Source organism: Mobula birostris, chromosome 9, assembly GCF_030028105.1.
Source record: "Mobula birostris isolate sMobBir1 chromosome 9, sMobBir1.hap1, whole genome shotgun sequence".
Lineage (NCBI taxonomy): Eukaryota > Metazoa > Chordata > Chondrichthyes > Myliobatiformes > Myliobatidae > Mobula > Mobula birostris.
The window spans coordinates 14516748-14531023 of NC_092378.1; the positions used below are offsets into that span (position 1 = coordinate 14516748).

The following is a 14276-nucleotide window of genomic DNA, read 5'->3' on the forward strand; positions in this document are numbered from 1 at the left end:
ATTTGAGCCCGTTTGCCTGAACTGAGGGTGAGGTTTGATTGATCTAAGTGCCAGGCCACTTTAGAAAGGTTGACTAGAGGCCCAAAGTGTGGTGGCGGGTCCCAGGCCCAGAGTGTGTCGATGCGACGGGGCCCGGATCTTACAGCGAGGAGCAACCTGACGTTTGGACCATTTAAACGCCAGGCCAGATGGACTGAAAAGGCAGGTGCCAGGGCAAAAGGCGAGGGTTGGGCAGTTATGCCTGCTGCTCCACAACACGTTGCACTGAGGCTGAAGCTGTGGCCTGCTCTGGGTGTTCCAGATTTCGTGTCATTTTCTCCGCTATTCACTGAACTGAGGCTCCGGCTTCATGTCTGAGCACTCACTTTCAGTTTCAATGATACTTACTTACTTTTATTGCTTGTACGATTTGTTTTGATTCTTCTCTGTAATCGAGTGTTTGTTGGTCTTCTTTATAATGGTTTCTTTTGGGTTTCTTTGTTTTTTGGCAGCCTGTAAGGAGACAAATCTCAAGGTTGTATAACGTAGACATACTTTGATAATAAATATACTTCTAACTTTTAAACTTTCATTTTATTTTCTATACAAGCAGAAAAGGCAATCCCCTTAGACTGGTAGATATGTGGATGAGGAATGCTCTTTTCACTATTTTTAGCGCGCCATGATTCTGGAAGTTTTTGTGACTTTCCCACCATATACACAAAAGGTGGAAGTGGTCGGGGGTAAAAAAGGATAGGCTTTAGAAGTGAGTGTTTCACTTACCTTTTGAAGTCAATGAAAAGGAGAAGCATTGTCAGCATGTGGCTTTGGAAAGTTGAAAGCACATAAGGGGCTCTTCAATTCACTCTTGTAAAATTCCACAATAAATCTTGCAAGTGGGTCATGCAATTAAAGGTTAACCATTTGAACGGAATGGGGACCGAAACTGAAAATGCTGAAAGTACTCTGCAGATCAGACAGTATCTGTAGTTTTTTGTAGTTTTACTTGATATGAATAGAAATAGGCTCTGTGCTGTGAAAGAGTTGAGGGATCAGAGGATGTGGCTTCATAGAACATTAAAGCCAGTCTCTTAGGCTGGCAAAAAAAAACACTTTTGGAATTGTGGGTTTTATTGCAGAAACTGTGAAAACAAATAGTAATAATGATCCTATTTATAATTATATAAAGACTTCTATTAAAGTGCTTGTGTGGTGGAAGGCTTTACATTATTGGAAGTACACTAAGAATTTAGAGAGAGTACAACACAAATTCACTAACATTCTGCCTAAGGAAATGCAACCACAAATACTGGGAGAGAGTTTTCTTTTGGTTAATTTGAATTCATCTGAAGAGGAACCAATCACTTTTGCTAAGTGGCCTACTTACTCCATTTTGGGAAGGTTAGAAGATGTCACAGCCTCTGGTAACAGAACAGCATCGTGCTACTCCAACTTGCTGCAGAGACTTCAAGAGAAACACCACAGAAGTCTTGTCTGCAGGTGTGAATAGAAACTGTGCTCTTGCAGATAATCCATCTCCAGGAGCTGGAGGGGGGAGGGTGGTGTCCTATTTGGATCCATATTGAATGGCATTTCCCCTGTAGAACAACAGTGACAGTGGATTAAATATCTAAGAATTTAAGTCTGCTTATGATTCATGACTAAAAGAACCTCCACAGAATTAAAATAACATTGGTTAATTGTTGTCACTAACGCCATACACAGTCATCTTGGTTGGCAAATTCTCAGTGAGTGTACATTGAAATACATCTCCAATTCAAAGTGTGTCTTTAATATCTGCTTCCATGATGAAAGGCTGTGGGACACGGTATTCATTTTGCCATGGGAGCTACCCGTTGGTTCAGCCAGGATTCCCCCATCCATAAAGTGAATTCTTCCAGAGTTAATGAAACTTGTGGTTTATCAATGAAGAGTGCATTTCTGGTTGCTGGTCCAAGTGACATCACATTTCATTGGTAACACTTGGGCTAACCCCCAGCAAAAAAAAATCAGTCCCTCAAAACTAGGGTTGCTGCAAATTCTATTGCTTAACACATTGTCTTGTGGATAGTAATATAGAATTTTACTGAAATCTAATTAGCAGCTGCATTTGGCAATTTCATGCATCCTTTAGTACACTTCATGAAATCACTTCATTTCTAGCTGGCAGTGATGAAACACTGAACCATGAATATCTACCTATCCAAAGGGGTGAAGGTTTTCTCCTGCGTTACTTAAAAGTCCCACCTAACAGGGCTGCTGTTGGACAGGCCGGAATGAAACAGTAACTTGATTTACATTGGTGCACTCTATGCAGAAGCACGTAAGCCAACAGCAACGTTGAGGAGAGTACTGTGTAGACCAAAAGAATGAACCAAGTTATTGGTCAAGACCAATGTGGTCTACAAAGTCAAATGCGGGGACTGCAGGAAATATTACGTCAGCCAAACTGGGAGAAAAATATCCACAAGGATCCAGGAACATCAACTGGCTGTCAAGTGGCATGACCAACTCTCCCTAGTCTCTACCTGTGAAGATCTAGAGTAGCGCAAAATCAACTGGGCATCAGTGAAAGTCATGGCGTACGCAAACACACAGCATGCAAGAGAATTCCTGGAAGCATGGTTTTCCAAGAACAATTTTGTAAACATGACACATAGACCTCGATCCTTTTTATGACCTAATGCGGGCAAAATTCCAGACCACAGCGCACAGAGTTCACCATGCAACCAGTCAGCAATGAGATCTCCTCCCCACATCACAGATGAGTTTCCATCATGGCAACCAATCAGCTGATTGATAAACATATAAAGGCCAAGCGTACGGAGGACACACCACATATTAACAGTGCACTGATGATATCTCCTCATATGGTGATGAAACATTTGCAAATGAATTGCCAAGATCGGAGAATAACTCAACCCAGCTACAAACAGTATGATCTCTGTAGAGTCTTACATCTAACAGAGTCCGTTTGCAAAATGTGCAGACAAGTACACAAGGCAGAAAGACCTCAGAATAAGGTGTGTCCACTTTATTCCATGATACCGACAGAACTATTTTCTGAAACTATTGTCCCAGCCTGAGGACAATTTGTCACAAGGCATGGTACTTGAAGAAGTTACTGCACTAAAGCAACAACTACTGTCAAGGCCAGCATTGCATATTAACTACAGTTGGATGATCCTGAAATTACTAGGGCGGGGCCTCCAACTATCCCCAAACATTGTGAATTTGCTGATTAAGTGGACTTTGTTTAAACAGGCACAGTAGACTTAGGTTTGTGGTTCTAACACATGTGATGCACTACATATAATGCATTTTAATATGTCACTTCCCAGTGGACTCACACAAAATTGTTGCAGGTTCGCCGCTTAAAGTCCTTTTATACGCAGAAATATTTGGGCCTTTGCATTTTTTTGAGGTGTTTATGTTATCACAGCCAGTGTGTGTCTGTACACATGTAAACTGTTCGAAAAAAAAACTTTGGAATAAATTCAGTTATGATGAGATATTCAGCCCAAGGAGCCATAGCAAATTACGCATAGTGCAAAGCCATTTGACTCATCATGCCCATACTGGCCTAATTTTCATACTGGTCTGTTCTTATTAAATGATGGTATTGCTTTGCACTGTTGTAACTATATGTTATAATTATGTGTTTTTTGTCAGTTTTTAAGTCGGTTTGTCATGTGTTTCTGTGATATTCTGGAAAACCATTGTATCATTTCTTAATGCATACATTACTAAATGATAATAAAAGAGGACTGCGTGTCCTCATAATCTTAAAAAAAAATTGAATAACCTAGCACTAATTGCACACTTTTGCACACCACGGAAAGTATTGCCATGCACTATGTCCCAAAGGCGATTTTCCCAAGATTGTATTAACAGCTATCATAAGCACTCTGAGGCAATTCCCTCCCTTTGGTGCAACTGATAGCTTTAGTATAAGCTCATATTGAGAACTTAGGATCTCACTGACTTAAAATCTTTGGCAAGAGATTTTCCTGAGTAGCCCGAGGATTTTGTGCATACATAAATGAACTTTAACCAGAATCAGAATCAGAATCAGGTTTAATATCACCAGCATATGTTGTGAAATTTGTTGTTATGTGGCAGTAGTACATTGCAATACATATTAATAAGAACTTAAGTACAGTAAGTGTGTGTATATGTTTGTATGTATAAAAGTTAAGTTGCATAAAAGTAGTGAGGTAGTGTTCGTGAGTTCAATGTCCATTCAGAAATCTGAAGGCAGATTGGAAGAAGCTGTTCCTGATTTGTTGAGTGGGGACCTTCAGGCTCCTGTACCTCCTTCCTGATGGTAGCAATGAGAACTGGGCATGTCCTGGGTGACAGGGGTCCTTAATGATGGATGCAGCCTTTTTGAGGCATCGCTCCTTAAAGATGTCCAGAATGCTGGGGAGGCTGGTGTCCATGATGAAGCTGACTAAATTTACAACTTTCAGCAGCACATTTTAATCCTGTGCAGAGACCACCCCTCCCACCATACCAGATGGTGATGCACCATCCAGCATCTGCAGATTTTCTCTTGTTTGTGATGATGTGCCCAGTGAAAATGCTCTCCACAATGTACTTACACAGATTTGCGAGTGTTTCTGGTGACATCCCAAATCTCCTCAAACTCCTAATGAAATATTGCTGCTGTCATGCCTTCTCTGTAATTGCAAGCACACTTATATTCAAAAAAAACCAAATAAACTGAGAGTGGAAATGAAATGAATAAATGTGTTCCAATAGCTGTTACGGAGGAATGGCAACAGGGTGATGTAGAATAGGATCAGAATAATGAAGGACAGAAAGAGGGGAGAATAGCTTTGTTAATGATGGTCTTAGCATAGTAGAAAGGACACAGGGAAGAGGGTGTAGAACCAGGTTGGGTGGAGATGAGAAACAAGAAAGGAAAGAAGGCAATTGAACGAGTGGTATATTTGCCTCCAAAAGTGATCATATGGTAGGAAAGAGAACAAAAGAAGAAATGTTGAGAGCTTATTAGAAAAGACTGGAAAAATCATATGGGCAAAGGGAATGGGAAAAGATGAGGAATTCATGGAGAGTGTTTTCAGGCCAGTTTCAGTACATTCTGGAGACAGAGATCAGACAATATGAACCCCAGTATTCTGCAATGAAATGAGAGTAATCAATGGGTTCATTTATGAAAGCGTCGCTAGGAAGTAGCAATCATATGCAATATACAGTAGATATATTTGAATGCTATACTAATTTAGAAAGCAAAATGGCTCCTAGATTAGTATTTTAAACTTACATAAGGGCACTATCTCATCAATTATATTCTCCTTCTTATTTCCCATCAACCAATTATGTCTCAATGCACATCACCTTACTTTGATTTTCCTATCCACCTACCTACAAAGTTCAAAGTTAAAAGTAAGTTTATTATGGTGACATATATGTACTTTGATAGACAACACTGAGATTCATTGTCTTGGGAGCATACATAACCATAACAGAATCAATGAAAGACGGCTCCAACTTGAGTGTTCAACCTCTGTGCAAAAGGCAACATGCTTTGCAAATACAATAGTACTTGAAAGTGAGTCCTATGGTTGTGGGAACATTTCAATGATGGGGCAAGTGAAGTTATCCTCTTTGGTTCAAGAGCCTAATGGTTGAGGGGTAACAACTGTTCCTAAACCTGGTGGTGTGAGTCCTGAGACTCCTGTAACTTTATCCTGATGGCAACAGCAATAAAAGAGTATGTCCTGGGTGGTCAAGTTCCCTGGTGATGGATGCTGCTTTCCTGCGACAGCGTTTCATGTTGATATGTTCAATTGTGGAGAGGGCTTTACCCGTGATGGACTGGGCCATATCCAGTACTTTTTGTAAGATTTTCCATCCAAAGGTATTGGAGTTTCCCTACTAGTCTGTGATGCAGCTGGTCAATATACTCTCCACTAGACATCTATAAAAGTATCTATAGGGGTAATTTACAGTAAACAACTTTGGGGTGGATGAGAAATCTTGACTCAAAGAAGATGTGCAAATTACACATGGATGGTGCTGCAGGTCAGGACTGAACCAGTGTCATTGGAGAAATGAGGCAACAGCAATACCTCAGTGGCACCATGCCACAGGTGGACATTCAATGAGATCTTTCAGAATACATTCAGGCAAAATTCTAAGGGGAGGACACATACCATGTGTGGTTTTCTAATAAAGTTAAATATAGTTTTAAACTTGAGGGAAAAGCATATAATCATGCAAGACGGGTGACAGATGGGACAATTTGATAGAATATAAAGAAAACAGCAACAATTAATTAAAAGATCAATAAAAAAGGAAAAATTTGATAAAGGTAAATCCAAAGAATCATGCAACACACAAAAAATGCTGGAAAATGCAGCAGGCCAGGCAGCACCTATAGGAAGAGGTACAGTCGACCTTTCGGGCTGAGACCCTTTGTCAGGACTAACTGAAAGAAGAGATAGTAAGAGATTTGAAATTGTGATGGGAAGGGGGAGATCCAAAATGATAGGAGAGGTCAGGAGAAGGAGGGATGAAGCTAAGAGCCGGAAAGGTGATAGGCAAAAGGGATACAAGGCTGGAGAAGGGAGAGCATCATGGGACAGGAAGAAAATATTTCACCTCATATCTGTTTTAAGTAGTCATCAATTTATTTTAGACAGTGAACGCCCTGGCTCTAGATTCTCTCACAAAAAAAAATACACTCTCACCATTATGACCCCCAAGGAACTTGCGTGTTTCAATGAAGTTCCTATTAACTTTCAAAACAACAGTGGTTAAAGGTCTAGCCCATCCACTTTTCCCTCACATGGCAACATGCACATTTCAAGTTCCAGTTCAAGGTCTAGTAAACCTTATTGGAATTGCTTTTAACACATTTACATCATTTCTTAAATAAGGAAACCAATATTGTACGCAGGACTTGAGATGTGATCTCAGTAGCGCCACAAATAACTGAAGCATAACATGAAAGGGCCTTATCATGGCCCAATTATAGAACATACTGTAAGTTAAAGTGAACCAACTTTATCTGCATCCATCATCAGAGATCCCCACCACCAGGCTATACTCTTTTCTTCCCATTGCCATCAGGTAGAAGGTACAAGAGCCCTGGGACTTGCACCATCAGGTTCAGGAACAGTTGCTGCCCAACAACGATCAGGCGCTTGAACAAAAGGAGATAACTACGTTCACTTGCACATCCATTGAGATGTTCCCACAACCAATTATCTCACTTTAAGGACTCTTTATCTTCTTAGCTCATGTTTTTGTTATTTATTGCTATTTATTTATATTTGCATTTGCACAGTTTGTTGTCTTCTGCACTGGTTGATCTTTCATTGATATCTATTCTATAATCTATTACTATTCTATAGATTTGCTGATTATGCCTGCAGAAAAATGAACCTCGGGGTTGTATATGGTGATATATATGTGCTTTGATAATGAAATGGCTTACAAGACTCCTTGGGCATTCCGGATGAAGAAAAGTCATTGCCAGAAGGTTTTACATAAACTGATGAGTTCCTAGAGAATTCTCCCCTTATCCTGCCTTCCCCGCGACAGGAAAAAAATTCTCATTCATAACTTCAAGAAATGCATAATCATTTCATCATAGAAGAGTTGGTATTTTAATCAAGGAATATCTGCTATAAGTAATGAGAAAAAGTCTCAATTATTTGACATTTCATACAACAATAGCTCTCAACATATTAACTTCCCAGGATTATCACCTTTGAGAATTGAACTTTTATTTTTATCCAGCTTTAACAGCAGAGATATGTAACCTAAAAGTAATGTTACATAGAAACTTAGAAAATAGTTGCAGGAGCAGGCCATTCGGCCCTTTGAGCCTGCACCGCCATTCAGTATGATCATGGCTAATCATTCAGCTCAGAACCCTGTACCTGCCTTCTCTCCATACCCCCTGATCCCTTTAGCCACAAGGGCCAGAAATATCTAACTCCCTCTTAAATATAGCCAATGAACCGACCTCAACTGTTTCCTGTGGCAGAGAATCCCACAGATTCACCACTCTCTGTGTGAAGAAGTTTTTCCTCATCTCATGTTGATGGGGCAGCAAGGTAGGATAGTGATTCACACAACTCTACAGTACAGGCGACCCAGGTTCAATTCCAGCCACTCCCTGTGAGGAGTTCGTACATTCTCCCTGTGACCACCTGGGTTTCCTCCAGGTACACTGGTTTCTACCCAAAGTCCAAAGAGGTATCAGTTGGTAGGTTAATTGGATATTGTAAATTGCCCCATGAGTAGGCTCAAGTTAAATCAGGGGATTGCTGGGTGGCGTGGGTCAGAGCCGCGATAGTCTATTCTGTGCTGTATCTCAATAAATAAATAAATATCCCTTATAAAATTCAACCCAATGAAAAAAGACATTTATACTTTGTTTTGTTCTTATAAGTGTATATCATCTACCACAAATCAAGACAATATTAGACAAAACAGGTGTCATACCTGTGCAGCGACATGCATTCCGAACTAAAAATCTCTGCAGTTTAAGATTGAAGGATTACCAGACATTATGTTTAGACTGGTCCCCATAAGAAGAATTCTACATGTAACAGATTAAAGGTGATTTGACAAGGATTCATTAGACATAAGTATATTTGCAAAGTACGGTGATGAAATGTGGCGGAATGGGGATCATTTGATGCTCCTTAAGACAAATCAAGAATTAAGGATTAAGTTCCTTTCTAAATCAGCATGAAATTTAGTTAATTTTAAATAAACTTTAATTGTCTTTTATCAAGTAAGGCATTACATTATATTATTGCAGTATCTCGGTACAAAGTAAATAAAACCATTCACTGCAGAATTACATGTGGCAGCTGCAACTGCATGATAATTTTCTGAAACACCTGATTGCATACAAGGACACTTCTAAAAGAATCGTGGAATTGTAGAATCATGGGAGAATCTTATAGAGGAGGAGGCCCTTTGGCCAAATGAATCTGCTCTGGCTGTTTCAAAAAAAGAACTGGTTCTTTTTTAATATTCACATTAATAACTTTTTTTTCATTCATGTTCCCAATCACCTTTTAGAAGCTAATACTGAAAGCATATCCACCAAACCCAAATCATAATCAACTCTTGCATTTAAAGAAACATACTTTCATGTTAACTCAGGTTCTTTTGCAAAGCACTTTTGATTAATGACAACATCTTTTTTATTTTGTAAATACTCTTTATTCATTAAAAATACATGTACAGTAAGCACAAATTTTCTTTTCATTCATAGTATCAGCAAACCAATGCACACAATTTTCAAAGCACCAATGCCAATTATGTAGCCTTTTTGAACAATACATCCATGTTACACAGAACCCTGTCCATTTGTGTTCAGTAAAGGCAGGTCATCAGATTGCAGTCCTCCCCAACAAAACTTTTGTGTTGGCTGCATCACTACCGCAGCCTGAAGCATACCTGTTGGCAGCATCCTGTTGCCCTGGAAAACTAACATATGCATTTTTCACCTTATTTATGATCTTGCAGCAGAAATTGATGTTTGTCTCAAAATGTGCCTTCTTGTTACTAACCTTCACAATTTAACTCCTTCAAGATGTTGAAAAGCCCTTGCATTATCCATCTACATAGCACTGCTTTCTCACCTGGCATTCATTCTCCAAAGCCTTTATATCTGTTTACCCAGAATTGGACACAAAACTTTAGCTGACTTGAACTAGTGTTTCATACAGACTTTATTTATTCTATTTTTTATTTGTAAAAGGAAAGTCTGAAACAAAAACATAACCTTCGCACCATATTTGTTCAGTTAATTTGTTTGTTATGTGCCATGTCATTTTATGTGGTGGAGTGGAAATATGTCTCTACCAAAGGAGGGGTAAGGTGCACCTTCCATCTGCTACCCAGCAGGTCACCCTTGGGCAAGGTGTAGCCACACCCCCCCCCACCCACCCCAAATCAGGGTCATGTGAAGCCATGGGAGCAGGTGGTGGATGGTCATATGAGCAGCTGGTGCATATCACAAGTCCTGGTTATGTGATGCCAGTCAGACAATCTCTGAAGAGTATTGTTAATGGCTGGGGTCACCCATCTTCTAAAGACACTGCCTAGAAGAAGGCAACAGCAAACCACTACTGTAGACAAATTTGCCAAGAACAATCAATGTCATGGATTGACTATGATCGCCTATGTCATTCAGTGTCACACATTAAAAAACAGTCCCAGAATGCAACATAACTCTGATGATTTGTGGGTGGAATTGGGCCATCCTGGAAACTTGATCATGGACTTCAGATTGCAAATTACATTCATGCCGCTAATGTGAAGTCTTTGTCATGGAATTCCGCATTTAGCACAGGAAACGGCAACCATTGTTCTGAGATGCATTCTTAGGATAATCATGTTTTTTATTGTATGGTTCTCTGAAATGATCCCTAAAGGAGATTGGAGTTTGGATTTTTTTAGTCACCTCTTAGTCTTACCACTTAAACATTGCTCCTCCCTGTTATGTCAATCATCTCCTGATTCCACCAGCCGTCCATCCTCACCTCCACTCCTTGACTATGGCCCTGACTCCAGATTCTGGATTGCATCCATCACAACTATCCTACCTCTGCCTCGAGGATCCTGAGCCAACTGATCAAACCCTTTTTTCTCCATGATCCTCAGAACCTGATTTAAGTCCAGGGCTTTTCTAAGATTTTCCATCAGGCCCATGAATGTATGTAAAGGACATGTTTTGCCACAGAAAGTTATGGTGCTCACACAATACTAATTTTGATACATAGGCCCATACTGCTATTATCACACATCACAATAGCCATTTAATGCACCTCCTCTTGAGTTACTGAACTTCTAGGCTTTGATCCATTTTGCTTTACTAACTGCCTTGTTAACTTGTGATATCAGGTTCTCTGGACTCACTTCAAATATTTGCTGTTGTCTAGATTCATTCTTCATTCTGAGATGTACCACCTCACATTTTCACCTCGAATTGAAATTATTGTATGTTCCCCTGTTCTAGGAGCTGTTCTGTGTCATTTGTCTCACTGCTAATCTCATGGTCTACACAAATTTCAAAGAGTGTCTTGTATGTCTAAGGCAATGCCATCAATGTACCTAAAGACAGCTTCTTGTTTGTACCATGAGACACATAATTGCATTCATTTTTAAAACACTAACACAGTAATTAGAAGCTGGAGAGGGTCATCGGGTCCTTCGAGAATGTTCCAGTATATATCAAGTGTAGGGCTTGTGTGGTATTGGGTTTGCTGACTGTGAAGTTCTAAACTCAAAGATCTTAAGCCCTGTCCAACATAGACAACTATGGGTACACCCACTAACGAGAGATTATATTATACTGTAGCTACCTACACTTCAAAGATGAGTTCACTTCCCTGCTTATCCTCCACGGTAAGTTTATCTGCCAATACCCACTATTTGAGCAGTGGGTGACCCCTCTCTATCAAGGAGATACTTCGAGCTAACACAGATAAAACAGAGTTAATTTATTTTTAGTGAAATGAAATAACATTCTAAAAACACGTTTAAAACTCATAGACATTTTCAATCATATAAAAGATTACCAAATTACAAACAATTACTGAAACACAAAGGATTTCCAAAACATAGGTTCATTTCCTATAAGTTAAAAAGACATACTAACAAGTTGCAGACAAATGAGTCAACTGTTACAGAAATCAAGGGCAGAGAAATGGATTCTAGTTAACCCGACTGTCATTCTTGTTGTTGTTCTTTGACCATTCCTTAAAAACCTGATTGCCTTCTTACATTTATACTTTTGTTTTGCCACTTCAGTGACTTCACATGCAAGTCCAGATACCTTTTCACACAGATGGTCTAAGAGCTGCTGGGGACAGAGTTCCCAATTGCAACAATTAATGCTTGAATTTTTGATTACACAAATCTTCCAACTTTTGATAGATCAGCTATTTGATGTGCTAAGTGATAGTGTCAATCTGGTCTGCAAGCTTCTTTGACTGAAATAACTTAGCCAGCATTGTCTGGTTTGATGCGAGCCAAATTAACACAAATCCATTGTCTTACACTGCATCTCCTGAGTAGCCAGCCTTGTGTTGTGGAACATCAGTCTGTACTCTAAAGACAGTGATCTTGTTTGCAAAGCTACCCTTTTAACTTCAGACTGATTATTACTTGTAATTAACATTAAAAACCAAAGACATGCTCCTGTTTACAACAAGAAGCTGAACAAAGAATACTGGTTAGAAATTTAATTTACTCAAGAGGAACTCTTTGATCTCTGGAAGAGCCACCTGCTGTGTTAGAAAGTTGAGCCTGGTGAAAAGCTCCCCCCACCCTCCATTGCCATGGACAGTGAATATCGATCATAAGCTGATCTTCTACCCTGGTCTATTTTCATACATTATAATCCTTTCCCTTGATCTTCATCTCCAGAAATCTCTCAAGCTCTGTTTTAAATGAAGTCAACAACCAAGTCTCTGCAGCTTAAGGGAAAAGAAATTCCAAAGATTTGCCATCCTCTGAATAAGAAAACTTCTCTTCAGCTTAGTCCTAAACCTTTATTCTGAGTGACTCCTGATTGAAGAATTCTCAAAGCAAGGGCAACATCTTCCCTGAATCCATCTCGTCAAGTCTTGTAAGAACTGTCTTTCAGTTCCAGCACTATCTCTAAGGAGTTTGTATGTTCTCCCAATGACCAGAAGATTTTCCTCCAGGTGCTCTGGTTCCTCCCACATTCCAAGGATGCACAAGTTAGCAGGATTCCCAGATGGCCAACCATTTTAATTCCAACGCTCAATCCCATTCTGACATGTCAGTCCATGACCTCTTCTACTGCCATGAGGCCACTCTTGGGTTAGAAAAGCAGTATCTCATATTATATCTGGGCAGCCTCCAGCCTGATGGCATGAACATTGATTTCTCTAACCTGCAGTAATTTCTCCCTCCTCCCTTTTTCCATTCCTCATTCTGGGTTCCCTCTTACCCCTTCTCTTCTCTTCACTTGTCTTCCATCAAGTTGGAAGCCTAGGCTAACCAAAGGGATGCCAGTAGACTATGGCAGGGTCTAAATGAGATGACTGGGCGCAAAGAAAAGGCTGGGAATATCAATAACTGTGGCGCTTCTCTTCCTGACGAACTTAACGTATTCTACGCAAGATTCAAACAGAAGAGGAGCATCCCGCTCCCTCCGGATGAACCGGACCTGGTGGCATCGAGAGTCATCATCACCAAGGAGGATGTCAGAAGGGCCTTCCTGAAGATAAATCCAAGGAAGGCGACGGGCCCATATGGTGTCCCAGGATGGGTTCTCCGGGCCTGTGCAAGCGAGCTAGCTGGAATGTTTGCTGACAGCTTCAACTGCTTCTTTCTTCAGTCTAAGATCCCCTCGTGTTTTAAGAAGGCAACGATAATCCCAGTGCCGAAGAAGAGCAAGGTGGCATGCCTGAATGACTATCGACCTGTGGCTCTGACATCAATTGCTATGATGTGCTTCGAGAGATTGGTTATGGCACACATCAACCACAGCCTACCAGTCTGATGCCATCTCCCTGGCCCTACATTCCTCCTTAGAACACCTGGAGAATAAAGACGCATACGTAAGGCTCCTTTTCATTGACTACAGCTCTGCCTTTAATACCATTATTCCAAATAAACTGATTCCTAAGCTCTGGAACCAGGGCCTTAGCACTCAGATCTGCAGCTGGATCTTCAACTTCCTCACAGACAGGACCAAGGCTGTAAAAATAGGGGACAAGTTCTCATCTACAATCACTCTGAGCACCGGTGCCCCACAAGGCTGTGTACTCAGCCCCCTGCTGTACTCACTGTACACCCATGATTCTGTAGCAAAGTTTCCATCAAACTCAATATATAAGTTTGCTGATGACACAACAATTGTAGGCCGTATCTCAGGTAATGATGAGTTTGAGTACAGAGAGGAAATTAAGAACCTGGTGGGATGGTGCGAAGACAATAACCTATCCCTCAACGTCAGCAAGACGAAGAAATTGGTTGTTGACCTCAGAAGGAGTAGCAGATCGCATGATCCAATTTACATCGGTGCTGCGCAAGTGGAACAGGCCAAAAGCTTTAAGTTCCTCAGGGTCAATATCACAAATGACCTGACTCGGTCCAACCAAGCAGCGTTCACTGCCAAGGAGGCCCACCAGCGCCTTTACTTCCTGAGAAAACTAAAGAAATTTGGCCTGTCCCCTAAAACCCTCACTAATTTTTATACATGCACCGTAGAAAGCATTCTTCTAGGGTGCATCACAACCTGGTATGGAAGTTGTCCTGTCCAA

General features: G+C 40.5%; 1 protein-coding gene across 2 annotated transcripts in view; it reads right to left on the bottom strand.

Annotated features, from left to right (window-relative positions):
- wif1 (wnt inhibitory factor 1) overlaps nt 1–14276 on the bottom strand; it is a 98103-nt gene that overhangs the window by 60439 nt on the left and 23388 nt on the right. Inside the window, exons 2-3 of one of the 2 annotated variants that reach the window (XM_072269337.1) lie at nt 1367–1577; nt 392–492 (exon numbers count right to left, since the gene is read on the bottom strand). The gene's annotated coding sequence lies outside the window, so the exon portion shown is untranslated. Of the gene's footprint in view, nt 1–391; nt 493–762; nt 796–1366; nt 1578–14276 lie in introns of those variants that run through there. The other variant, XM_072269338.1, reaches the window with a different exon arrangement.